The following is a 14,439-nucleotide window of genomic DNA, read 5'->3' on the forward strand; positions in this document are numbered from 1 at the left end:
CTGCTTGATGTTGTGCTTTCCCTGTCTATAACAATGATCTCCAAACCACTGCACTGACTGTGTTTCTGCCTTGAGTATGCTGGTGAATCTTGCTCCCAAAAGGAATGGATAGTAAAAATGGATAGTAATTTGTATTAAAGCTGCTTTTGTTCTTTTTCCTTCTTATGACAGTTCAAGTATGAAATTGTTAATTTTTAAGGTTTGCATGTGCACACTGCTCACATAGATGCCCTCTCAGAAAGCAATTTAGAGACAAAATTCACAGTAGGGTGACAGCTACCTATACGAGTCGCTTTTGGAAATGTAGTGAAACGTTATTAATTCTGATAGGGATTACAATCCCAAGAAACTCACCCAAGGTTAAAATAAAATATCCAAACAACACTAGGTACAACAATGAAAGACTCCTTGTCCATTTTAATTCTTTCTGCACTTAGTATAATCAAGAAGTTGCAGGTTCATGAAAATAAACTCCAAATTGTCATCATGAATCAGTCAAATCAAATCCAGATCTGCTGACAATGGCAAGGGAGACATCACTATAAATAACAGTGTCCTACCAGCAAAGTTCACCATAGCTGAGAGAATGAATTGTGCGTTTATTTAAGTTAGTGTGCTTTGATTTCATAGGTTTTACAATGGATACTTATATAGCGGGAAAAATGTGTCCCTGTTTATAGGACAATAAACCAAATTGTAAAACTTATCAAACTTTTTCAACAATTGAAAACAATGAGCTAAAGACTGTAATTACAAAATGTCACACTTAAATTTCTTTTCCTAACTTTGTACTAGTGAAAGAATGTGTATTGCACTCCCAGATAATATTTAGAAGAGACCATAGAATTTCCAAACGGGCAGAAATTTCTCTCTCTTCATCAATGAACCCCAAAATTGTTTAGTATTGACAATTTTTACATACATAGGAGCTAAATAAATCAGTCAATGTATTTAATGTCTAATGATCTTGGAATATTGTAAACTGATACTGAAATGTGAAGACTTGATCTCCAGAGTTAATAAATAACTGAGAAATTCATATTTGTGGTGGTGATGGTTGGACTAGATGATCTTAGTGGACTTTTCCAACCTTGATGATTCTATGATTCTCATCTGATTAACTTGTTACAGTAAATGAGGTTTATGCAATGAAATATTCTGAAACAGTTAATGCCATTACACTGAAGTTATTAGTTCTATGTATGATTTCATATGCTAGGGATTAATTAGCACCAAATGCTTCTCAACCTCCTTATACGATGTTATATGACAAAGATCATAAATAGAGAGGGCACTAACACTGATATTTGCAGTAAGCACATTCATTTTCCTTCTCAGAATTTACTAGCTTCCAGTATTTATTACAACGATTTGCAGATTGAATGCTGAGTATCATAAAGCACTCCTTGCAAAACTTGTCTGAAAGGCACCTTAGAAATACAGATGTATGCAGATTTTCACATTCATTCAACTATCTTTAGCTGCCTCAAATGCAGTAGTGATGTAGAAGGAGAATCAAAGATTGACCTAGTCTAAAAACTGGAGGGTGTTTTTGATTCTGAGGTAGTCTTGAATTTATATAATAGCAAAGTGCCACTGATAACTATAGGTGACACACTTTTCTTCAAGCTGTGTTTTCTTGTAACTGAAGGCACAGCACAGCCTGTGCTCTGATGGGGCTGACACTGTCCCCATCTATGGCCAGCTTCAGGCTGTGGCTCTCAGCAAAAGCTCCTTAGGACCAGAAATCCCTGCAAGCCAGCCTAGCAGAAGAGGACTGGGAACAGGGAAAGTAATGACATCACTTAAAATGGAAATAATGAAAAAAGCAAAGACTAGGTAGAAATGCAAGGAGAAACATAGTACAGAGGACATTTAGGATAAATCTACTTGCAATCAGCAGCCACTGTCCTACACTTGGGCCAAGAATTCTAAAGGGTATTTGCACCGTCCCTGCATGTCGCTAGAGAACCTTTCAAAGTTCATGTACCCTGAAAGTATTAATATGTCCATGCATTCAGAAAACATCACTATAATTACAATTGGAGTTGTCAAAGATGAGCTGCAAGTTTTCTGCACTCATGAGGAAGTACTGTTTGTTCATATTAAACATGCTTTTCCTTCAATGGAATGTAGCTGGCTTTTACTTTGGATTCTAATTAAATATTTTCCCAATTTGGTTTTTAGACAATCTCTACATTTCTTCTAATGAAGGATTCTTTCCCTCTCCACTGACTCCAAAAAGAAGTAGAACAAATCTACTTGTCTGTGTCATTATTGCCTCAAAGCTATGTGGAGTGTGTTAAACCAAAACTGTTTAAAATGAGTTTAAAATGACTGACAATATATTATTTTTTATTTTTTTCCACTTGGACAAATAGAATTCATTTGGGAAGGATGCTCTAGTGGCATAACAAAGATTTTGAATACCTAAGTAAGACCCAGATGTGCTCAGATACCAACAAGACGTGAAAGAGATTAAAAGCTGTCACTATTAAAAGATAAATTAGTTATGTGAGCACTATCAAATTAAAAAACAGAATCAAACACAAAAATATGAAATGTGCATTCATCTAATGAATACTGTCGCACCAAAATGACTAAAGAGATGGAAAAATGAATAAAAATTATACAAGCTTACTGTTATTTCTCCCTTTTCCAGCTAAATCAGGATTTAAAGAGCATTTAATTCCATCAGTGATAGCAATATAATAGTAAGACTACAATGCATGAGACATTTACATTATTCTCAAGGAATCTGTTTTATATATATACAAATCCTAAGAGCTGCCATTGTAAGATGCAAACGGAAATAAATTAAAAAAAAAAGTCATGGTAGCCTATGTCACAGTTGAGATCCAGGAAAAGAAATTGCTGATGCTGCAAGAAAATGTAAAATTCTTGCTCAATCTGCTGAAGCAGATACAATGATGCTGTACCACAGCTACTACACCATGGAGTTAAGTATACCACAGCATTGGATTGAACAGCTCTTACAGCACTGACAGGAGGGCTAACTGGCTTAACTCATCCATTTTCTCCTTCCAGTCTTAATCTGGAGAGGAATTGTCTCACATTTCTTTTATGGTATCTATAACATAGCTCAAAATAAAACAGTCATATAACAATAAGGTCAAGGTTGTCCACATGCATTTGATGCATTTGCATTGTTTGAACAGATCTTGATATACTAAGACAACATTTCATATTTATCTTTTGATTTAGGGCCCTTTCTGCAGTCCTTTCTTCCCTCTTGCACTTGTCCTGGCTTTTCCCTTCCCCCACATTTCGAGTTTGTAAGATTTAGATTCTGCTCCTGCACTTAATAGATAGAACATCCAATGTAGGAAAGGTTCGCTCTTCCTGTCAACTCAAGGTGAAGGTGTTTAATACAGAAGCTACAGGGGGAAAGAATTAGTTCCTAATTCTTATGCACAACCCACAAAAGGTTACATCAACATGTGGATGTATTTCTGTATGGGAAATACATTTTGGGACCAGACTGACCCTCTGCAAAAATGTCTAATCCCTAACACAGAGTTATTCCTCTTGAGAAGAATAACTGATATTATGAAACAAGGATGTAGTTCCTCTACCTCCACAAGACCCTAGAAATGGAACTTTTTTTTTCTGAAACTGACTGAATTATATTTATATTTAATACCTATAAACACGTACATACATTCACACTCATTTTATTCACTACACAGATTACATTAGTGTTTCATAAGGGACTATCTCTAACAGACTAGCTTATATTTGGAAGGATGACATAGAATTGGATCATTCCAGTGAAACTTTGGCTGAGATTATGCCTTTGAAAATAATTGTGCAGGATATTGCTGTAAAAAGACCATACTGGTGTCAGTGCTGGAACCACAGTCACAACGGGCTTCTGTATCTATACCTACACATATTCTGCGGCTAAATGTGCTGCTTTCCACACTTTAAGAAAATCATAAACTTTAAGAGTCATGGTAAATAAGAAGGTTAAGATATTGGTGGTAAAGAGGTCACACAAACAACCATGTGTTGTATGAGATGTATTTTCTAGGGAGGGATTAGCTAAAATGTTGCCAGTCTGTGTGACTTTGGCTGAACTAGATCAATTAAAAGTCTATAAAAATTAGTAACATCCAGGTTTTGATTCCTCACTTAACTTTCTTAAGCCAATATTACTTTCAGTAAAAACAGTTTTAAAGAAAATTTTGCAAGCCGTCATTTTTGTTCATTCCATTTGACTTGAAGTTACGTATATTACATTCTAGCAAAGCAGAATTCATTATTCGTGTAGCAAATGAAATTTGCTTTTAAAACTTTGTTTTAAAATCTCACCATTCCTCATTCAGATCCGATCAGTCTATCAAAAGACAGTATTTAAAACATGATAGACCTTGAAATAATAATCTATCAGATCAGCACCTTTGCTGGAGTTTTTTGCCATAAACAATAGTCCAAGAATAATTATCATTATCTTTTTTTTCTTCTCAAAACAATTTAGAAAAAATGTTTAGACGAGTAGAACTGCACTAGATATGATTGATTCTCTCATATAATAGTTGACTGCATTTTATTCTGATGAAAGCAATAATGTAGTCCAATATGGCCTAAAAAATATACTGCCTGATATACAGAAAATAATTGGAATAGGACAGACAGATTGCTGAAAACAATCTAGCAGAGTACAGAATGCTTTTTAGAATTCCACATAATGTTGCTGCCACTGTAACCTGCTTGGAAAATGACCAGAGGTAAAAACAATAGCATTTGATACTCTCGTTGATATTACAACAAAACAAAACAAAAAAACCTACTTCAAAATAGAGATAGCTTCCACTATGATATAAAAATTATGAACAAAAAAAATGTGCAAAGTATTTTGTTACAATGAGTATCACTGCAGTGTCGCATGATTTTCCTGTTGAATTTACAGAGGGATCTAACCAGAAGCTCACCTACAGATTGGTGGGCTGAATGCAAGGGTGATGTCCGGTCCTGGTAGTGAAGACTGACAAGGGGCAGTGCCTGTGCCGTGGAGACACATCTTCCCTGTGGCACACCTGAGCCCACCTTGGGGTCACAGCACAGGCATGTTAGTAAGAAACTTTCATTATGAGCTTGTAAACAAAGAAGCTTTTTATATATATATATATGTCAGAATCATCAATTATAAAGAGACAGAGGTATATGTGCTGGAATAAACTCTGCACTTCTTCCAAAGGCTAAATGAAACAGGGTCAGAGGAGGTGCTCTGCTCTAGTATCCCAATTTTCATAACATACAGTGAAGGATGCCTTAGAAGTGAAATCATAACAGAATTACTTGAAATGTCTCTGTAACCTCCATTAGTTAAAGGTTCAGGAAGATCCTGGAATGTAATTTATGTGCCTGAAAATGTTTTTTTCTTCTCTTTGCAACTCTGGATGTTTTTACTTTATGTCATGCAGCAAATGAGAGACTTAGAGCAGTGACAAAAGAATTGATGTACATGTGATTTAGAACAGACTTGCATTTTAATATACCTCACACAACTGTATAGATATAGCAGTCAGCCTAGACATCTTGCTAAGATAAAACTGGGTTTCTCTTCTTTACTGTTTCAACCAGTTATAATGGGGGGTTGCTAACTGCATTACTTATTGTACTTTACAAAGCTCTAAATTGACTATTTCTCAATAACTGATGGGGAAATTGAAGCACTCAAATGTTAATCTGTTCAAGTGATACATCTGATAAGTGCTAAGTTAGATATTTACCACTGTAAATATAGAGCAGAAACTCTATCCTAAAAGTAATTAATTAAACCATTCTCAAGTATTCAAAAGGTTTAAAATTTGCTTTAAATTTCTGCTCTAAAATTTGTACTCAGTGAACTGTTCATGGCAAATAAAGAGCTGAATTTCTGAGCACATGGGTTTTACTTAAGGTAGAGTGTGGTTGCGCAAACACTGAGGCAGAGGGTGATTATGCATTCTTACTGTATTTAATTTTTAATACAAAATGAAAAAGAAATCTGAAACTGACCTAAATGTTTACATTTTGTTTTGTTAACTGAATGGTATAATAAAATTATATGTAAGCAAAACTGAAGTAAATTGAAGGAGTAATGGCTGATGAGACTGAAAAGAACAGTTCTAGATTATTAATCTCATTAGTTCAGTATGATCTCACTTTCTCCCATCATCTCTCTGTACAGAAATAAGTTTTTTCCCATCCTAGATTATTCTTTTTGTTAAGGGATAAGATGTCATTATTTATTGAATGAAACTGTACATGAGATGATGATGACTATTATTTTCAATGTATATTTTTGTCTGTTCATACAAATAGCCAAATCATGCAAGACAGATGTTAATCATACTTGATAGGAGAAAGTTATTTCTGCAATGGCAGCATTTTTGGCAGGCACTGAGGTCACTGCACACTGCTTACTCAACTGGCAACATTCAATACTTACAAAAGCTGTCCTAATAAATACCAGAATTATGACAATGTATTTATCAGCTTCTCACCTATCTAGAATATTTTAACTGGCACATTCTATGGCCCTCGAAAACCTACGTTAAGTAACTGAAATGAATTCTGAGTGTTGGTAATTGCAGTTCACTAGAAATAACCTTTCTCTCCCTATTCCTTATTTAGGGGTCTGTTCCTTTATGCAGCACTAACAACCCTGAAGTAAGGTATAATGCTTAAATGTTATAGAATTACAGAATATGGAAAATTCCTGACATTTCTGAATTATGGCAAACTTCAGGGCTAAAATACAAGACATGGAGACAGGTACCACTGAGTCCCATGCTAATAAGAAAATAAAACCATCTCGTGAGGTGAGACACCATGTAAAATGAGGACAAGAAATTCTTAAGAGTTTGTTTTTCTTCTAATTATTCTTGTGACTTAACATACAATTCTTTCTCAGAAACATTTTGAAATCCAAGTTAGATGTTCTGCTGTAATTGCCCTTCCAGTTTGCATAAATAATTTTAATTGAAAACTTCAAGGGGAATAGCCAAATGACAGAGCTAGAAAGAATCAATAGCTCTCTTCATACCTCGAGGAATATTTATGCAAAGTGGGACGGTTTTAATAGGAAAGATTTGTATGCAGTGCTTAATGAATGCTGAGTAGCTTGACAGATAAGCAACATGGACTCAAGCTCTAGCTCTGTATCAGGCAGAACAGATAGTGATATATGGATTTTCTGCACCTTAGGGACAAAACAAGACTATTGAATATCACACCAGCCAACCAATGAAATATGGAAGGATGTGCACAAAACCCTCAGACCTAGACAGTAACAGTGTGGTATAAGAAATATGGATACAAACTTCTTAGTGTCTGTTCTGCTTGTAATTCAATAAGTACCTTGAAATTTAGTGAGTACCAAAATAAAGATGTGAAGAAAACACTGTAATAGGAACCTCACCAAGATTAGTACTGATTACCTTTGTGAGGGACGTGGGCATTTTATCCCAGGTCTCTGGCTACTTTAAATAGAAATTTACAGTATTACAGTGACCACTGTATAAAGTTTATGAAAGCAAAAGAAACACAAAAATATAATAAAAAAATGTTAGGAAACAGCCAGTTAAAATTTCCACCAATCTAAGCGCTCTCTATTTACACATTGAGTTGAATGAATTGTTTACTTTAAAATATGAAAGGGAAAGGAGTTGCAAAAAAAGGGAAATCTTTCTGATGCATAATTCCCCATTACTATTAATATTCTAAAATGCAAGTATTATTTTTACTGTCACCATTTAGAATTCAAAAATTCAAGTCAAAAATTCTTCCCTCAGCTGAAGTGACAGACTCAATACATGAAATCAAATAGAAAGTTTATATGACATTTTCATCTGCTTCCCGACTGAAATCTCTTAAATATAATTGGATCATACTTCCTTACTTTTGCTTTTTTTTTTTTTTTTCTCTACAAGCAGAGGAATACAAACATTCATCTTCTGAAATTTAAGCTAATATTCACAGTAACTTTTTTCCTCCCCTTCCCTTCCCTATGAGATCAAGGCTAAAATTTAAGGATTAGCAGTACTACGCTTATTTACCTCAAAAGTCAGAATTAATTTTACCCATATACATAGGTTGCTCTGCAAGTAATGTCTCTTATTTATTTCCAGGGCATACACAATGGCATTATTGAATAGAACAAACTCTCAGCTAAACAATACTATTTTTCTACACTGCTGCCACCATTAGCTATGCATTTTTACTAGTAATGAACAACAGCCTGCATGCTTTGCTTGTAAAGATCTTCACCACTGTCACTATCACCACTGTTGAAACACAGCATCCAGCATCTCACTGTGCTCATATCCACTGGTTGGCTCCATAAACATTCAGGAAGCACCACTGTTAATGAGTGCCATTTTTTTCTGTATGGAGGTATTCAATTCCACACCTTTGCAGTGTACATACTTCCTTGTCAGATGCCATTCTGTCAGACTGCTTCTTTGCTGCTGTCTATCCCACAGCAACAAAATGTAATGGAATATTGGTGGGAATGTTCAACCTGATCTTCCATACCACCACCATCTGTCTCTGACTTAGGGGACCAACGTAATAAAATAGGAGGTATTACTTTTGAAACAGCCCTCATACATATTGAATTGTTTTGGCTTTAGTCACATGATACTTGCAAGCTCTTCTGAGGTGAAATATCACAGAACCATAGAATCAGAGACCGGTTGAGGTTGGCAGGGTCCTCTGGGTCCCTCTGGCCCGACCTGCCCCAGCAGGAACACCCACAGCAGGGTACTCAAAGTCACAGCCAGGCGGCTTCTGGACATCTGGCACCTGTGCAGCACAGAAGTGATCCCCGGTGTTCATATGGCACCTCCAGTGTTTCAGTTTCTGCCTGTGGCCTCTTGCCTTGGTACTGGGGATCACTGAGAAGAGCCTCGCTCTATCTTCATTGTATCCTACTTTCAGGTATTTATGGACACTGAAAAGGTCTCCCTGATACTCCTTTTCTCCAGGCTGTATCAGGGGAGTCTGATAAGATGTTTTCTATACATTGCTCCACCCTCACACACTTGCTGCGTGGCATAAGATTGCATCTGCAAGACTGACACTTAGTGTCAAAATAGTGATTTAGCCCAGAAATTAATAGGAATAATGGTGACAGTCCTTCCTCAGAACTACAGATAGCAATGAAGTCTTCAGTGTTCATAAAACAATGGCTTAATTTGTGACACCATTCCTTCTGGTGCAGTTGAGTGAGCTGGTGAAGGAGTGTCAGGGAACTAGGCTAACCATATTTCAGACAGCTTCTGATATTGCTGGAAAAGAAGTCCTGCATATGTGTGTGAACAGATCTTCACTGAGCTCCTTGTGAACTTCTAGACAGGACAACCACAGAAACCAACCAGCCACTAGAGGAGGAAATATTGTAAAAGAGGATAGTATCAGTGACACTTGGATCTTGACTGACAGCATCTGAGAGGGACTTGATCTGTTTGAAAGAGCAGACAGTTACTGTAGTAGGTGGTCATGATACAGTAAGGCCTTTACGATATTCACTTACAACATTCACTTTCTGACTGCCAAATTATGCTTTCTTTCTTTCTTTTTTTTTTTAATTTAGACTTATTTATTTCTTTGCATTGAAGGCATTCCACATCTATATATATCGTTTAACATTTCCTCTTTGCTGAAACTGGACAGTCTGATCAGATACTGGATGAGATAATGGCTTGCTCAACTGAAATGACAATATACAAACAAGGAAACAAACTAATGATAAGTGTGAGCTTTTTGCAGACGCACTCAATTCCTTCTCTCTTGAGTACTGTAATTTTTATAGAGGTTGTGAACTATTAGTGTTATGATGCAGAAAGATGCATGAATGATGACTAGATAATTATTCCCTAAGATTAGGGACATTGTAGGGTCAGCCTCCCTCTTACAGCTTCAAGTTTGCTTATTCAAGTGAATAACAACACTAATGACTTTGTAGATCAACAAGTGTGCACAGTCTCTCTAATTTGTTGGCCTTTTGGAGTAACCTCAGCTTCTTGAAGAATTCCTCATCTATAGGAGACTGATACACAACTTAATGCTAGGCATTAAGTTATCAGTGAGGCTCTAGATCTTTCCTTCAAGTATTTCTGACAGTCAGCTTATTCCCTTTGGAAATCTCACAAGTGCAGCGGAAATTTGGAGTGGTATATGAGAGACAGACCTCTCCTAATTCTAGATTTCATCCTGATAGTCATCTAAAAATGGTCATACAAAAGATGGATATTTTTCTCCACTTACGAGTAGCTAACAAACACAGAAATCTACTCAGTAAGTGTCTACAGTAACTGGTTAACACTACTTAACCTTCTGGTAGTGTTAACCAGTATGTGCAGACACCTGTCATGCAGACATTTACATTTATATTAGCTGAATCTTATCTTAAATGAATGATTTCTTATTCTTTTCTAGAATAAATTAACAAATATAGTAAATCCACAATTTCTGAGAGAACAGTATCTAAAAAAAGCTGAAGTCTGCATTGTTTACAGATAATTTAGCATCTTGCAGCTGGCCAAGTGTATGCTTGGCTGATGAAATGAGAGAGAATATTTCCCACTCTTGATTCAAATTCTTGAGCTATATGACTTCATCACAGATGTGGATACATTTCTGGGAAGTTCATCCTGCAATAACCATGGCTATTTATCAGACATAAGGGTCATCAACAGACTCAATTAATTATTTGTGCACCGTTGTTGAGTCGTTGAGTCGATTCTTGAAAAATTTTACCAAAGGAAGTGAAACATGCAAAAATGTGCTTAGTGAAAATCTTTCCTGTGTCTGTTCATGTGAGTGCTTCAGTTTATCTATTTCATTGAATAACCTTGAGAATTGTAGGAGAGTTTCAGCTTTTGCATCTTAAACTTTGATCTAAGTCAGCCGCAGGCCTAACTCTTTGTTTGCCTTAGAATGGCAGTCATTCAAAATCATTCACGGCATAAAAATCTTAACATGTTCATGCAGTCTTTTACCAGTGACTTTCACTCAGCATTTTAATGGGATTCAGCAGTCCCTTAAATGTAGACAGTTTTCTATAGGCAGCATGAGGCTTCAGTAAAGATAAAGCAATGGAACCTCACAGGAAAGCACATGGTATCAGCTCCTAGGCTGTCTTGAGGTAGATGGAGAAGCTGTGGGGTTTAATGTTCATATCCAGCAGCTTGACTGAACTCCAAGTGCTAAAACTTGTCCTAGAAAAGCATTTGCAGTATTACTAAGAGCCATTAGCTCACAGATGCCAGATTTACACAAGTGCATAACAACCCTCAGGAACTACAAAACATCTGGCAAATAGGATCTAGAATGTAATTTTGTCTGTTTTTGATGCATCCACTGAGATAAAGCTCCTCTGAGTTTGCTTGTGAGGTTTGCTGTGGGTCTGCAGCAATTACAGCAATACCTCTTAATGACTAGCACTGTGATCTGAGCAGTGCTGCATGTCAGTGCACTTTGTCTTGCCGCATTAATCGTTTCATAGCACTGCAGTGATGACATGTCTCTGTCAGGCAGCAGCTTCTATGTTCCAAGAGATGAAATTCAAAATTATTTTGTTTTGCTGGTGAAATCATTGTGTTGTGATCAGGTTAAAAGGGTCACCAGGAATCGTACATAGATTCGTCCTTCTCTTCAAGTATAACACGTATCTGACCACGAAACTACATTTTAGGTGGAGAAATAAAATAATTACAAAATTTACAATATTAGCTTTCTATGAGTTTGTTTCTTTAACAAACAGAGTAAGTACACATGGTGCCTTCAAGCATATGGCCAGGATCCGGTACGGTGTCTTTCCTTACTTTTTTCTCATGTCTGATATCTATTTGTAATTAACCAATTGTTTACCATCTGGACAGAAATAATAAATAAGTAAATAAATAAAAAGAGCATCAGTCTTGCAAGGAAAAGAGTCCAGAGTTATATCACAGATGGGTACACCAGCACCTGTGGTTATCCCTCACATCCATGTCGCTTCACAGATCATAGCGCCATTGTCCTCAAGCTTTCTACTAGGGTACCCTGCTGACACAATATGATATTTTGATTGCTTATTAAAGCCTCCTGTGACTGTGATTGTAGCTGGAGTGCACATAAATTGCCCAACTCCACACTGTTCGTGTCAAAGGAACAAATAAAATCTATATTAAGAGCTCTGTTTAAAATCTATTTAAAATCTGTTTGCCATGTAATGATGTCTACCTAACAAAAGATCTGTAATCTCAAGTAGTTTTGAAACATAGTTCTTAAAGAGCTTTATCAACAAACACTGTTAATGGGACTTGGACTGTCATATCTCCATCTGATTAGACTGTACTATGTAGATAGAGAAATCATAATTCAAAAACTATGAAAAGTACTGGGTATGCAATCACTTGGCTGAACCGTGCTTTTATGAATATTCTGACCTTAAATATCTTTTCCATGATCATATTTAGGACTCACTGCAAATATTCACAGAAACCATGTTAAATGCCACAGTCATTACCATGAGATTCTCTAATTACTTTGCTACAGAACGCTGTCAGTCTTCACTAAAATGAAGACATCTGCATACAGAATTTATACAGAGATGTAACTTTGCACATAACAGGCTCACATAATTAGAGAGCATATTTGAATGTTACCATCATGGAGTCTTAAGCTGAATTAATTACCTCAGGAATAAATATATATATATATCAATGCATTTTAAAACTCTTTTTTTTTTTTTCCTATATATTCCCATTTCAATTTGTGCTGCAGTAACAAACATCAAGGACATCCATATTTAATTTCAACATCAAAAGTTAAATAAGTTATATGAGCACTCACTCCCTTTTCCAGAATAAAGTACTCCATATGAACAAGTTCCCCACAGCCAGACCCCACACCAGACACACTTGCAGGTACTTGGGTGTTGCATCTGAGAACGCTAAACCACAAATAGCAAAAATCTCTCATGTAGCATATTAGGAAATAGCAAAATATTAGGAGATATGAAGATCATGTTACTAAACTTATCTGTTACTTTAATTATGACTCTGGCAACCGAGTTGCATTTTTAAGTTTAAACAGCAAAAAGAATTGAGATTTAAAACGTCAATAGACATTTTTTTTTAATAAAACCAACAGAAAACGATCTATATTTTTCTTCTTCCTTACATTTTATTATTTGTAAAATACAAATTATTTGTTAATTTGTTAACATGGTATCAGAAACATCATGCCAACAGTAATACAAGACTTTGGGCAAAATAAAGAGTTTTAAAAATAATGCTTTTCACAACCTTCACACTTCCTACTTGCAAAGTCCTGGAGATTCCTACAGTATGAGTTAAAGCTTTGGGGGATTCATTACAATATGTGGTAGTCTGAATTATTCCTCTGCAGTACCAGAACAAGGATGAAAGGAAATATCCAGAAGAATCACGTGGGACTACTCCACCTACATTATTTGTGCTTATGGGTGCTTGTGTGCTTACATGTTTGCTCCCTGTACTGTAGTAGAACACAAGGAACATGCTCTGCTGCTTTGCTCCATCCACAGTGATCTGTCCCAGACTACTGAATTCTTTTCATCTTCACAGTGCCTATGGCCACCATGAACTGGGTTTTCTGCAGATAACGTAAATCTCAAACTACAATCTTTTCTGTAACATGCTAGTGAGAAATTAATAGAAAATTACGCATGGGCCCTGATGCCAGTGCATAGTCTAACTAGTATCTGAGGAACAAGGATGCAGGATGACAGTTGCCAGTGATCAATTGTAGCAGAGGAAATCCACATCAGATATAATGAAGAAAAATCTTCACCATGTAAATGGTTGCCGGACAGGAGCCTGCAAAGGCTGTGAAATCTCTATCCTTCAACATTCTCTACATTTCTGTGGATGACACTTTATCCAACCACAAAGTTAGCCCTGCTTTGAGCAGGAGCTTGGTGGCTAGGGGTCCATTCCATCTTAAATTATTCTATCATTCTGCCATCATATTCTCCTGTAGGAGGTAACAGCTGACTGGGAAACTGACTTTATCTTCCTTCAAAAATGCTTCATCCATGCATAGACCCTAGAGACTTTTAAGACAGTATTTTGCAACTTTTATCAATCTGTGGATATAAAAGTATTTCCAGCAGTGATCCAGATCTTAATAGCAGCTTTAGATCTCTTCAGAAGTTTCTTCTCTTCAGCTAGTTTTCACAGATTCTTTATTAGTAGTCCACAGATGCCTACGTCTCCATATGTTACACTGAAAACTCATTTTGATGTCCTAATGAAAACAAGGTTGGATCAGACTCGACTTTGATTGTTTTGCAAAGCTATTTTTTCTAAAACCAGATTTTTTCCTTAGTAGTCTGTGCTCTCTCTGCCCAGCTATGCACAAATTCCCCTTGAGTAAACAGGCTAAAACCCAAACAACATT

General features: G+C 36.3%; 1 protein-coding gene across 6 annotated transcripts in view; it reads right to left on the reverse strand.

Moving 5' to 3' along the window:
* MAGI2 (membrane associated guanylate kinase, WW and PDZ domain containing 2) overlaps positions 1 to 14,439 on the reverse strand; it is a 718,224-nt gene that overhangs the window by 130,812 nt on the left and 572,973 nt on the right. The gene's annotated exons all lie outside the window — the stretch shown is intronic.

The sequence above is a fragment of the Cyrtonyx montezumae genome, unplaced genomic scaffold, assembly GCF_038088225.1.
Source record: "Cyrtonyx montezumae isolate F1298 unplaced genomic scaffold, pur_monq_1.0 scaffold_3, whole genome shotgun sequence".
NCBI lineage: Eukaryota > Metazoa > Chordata > Aves > Galliformes > Odontophoridae > Cyrtonyx > Cyrtonyx montezumae.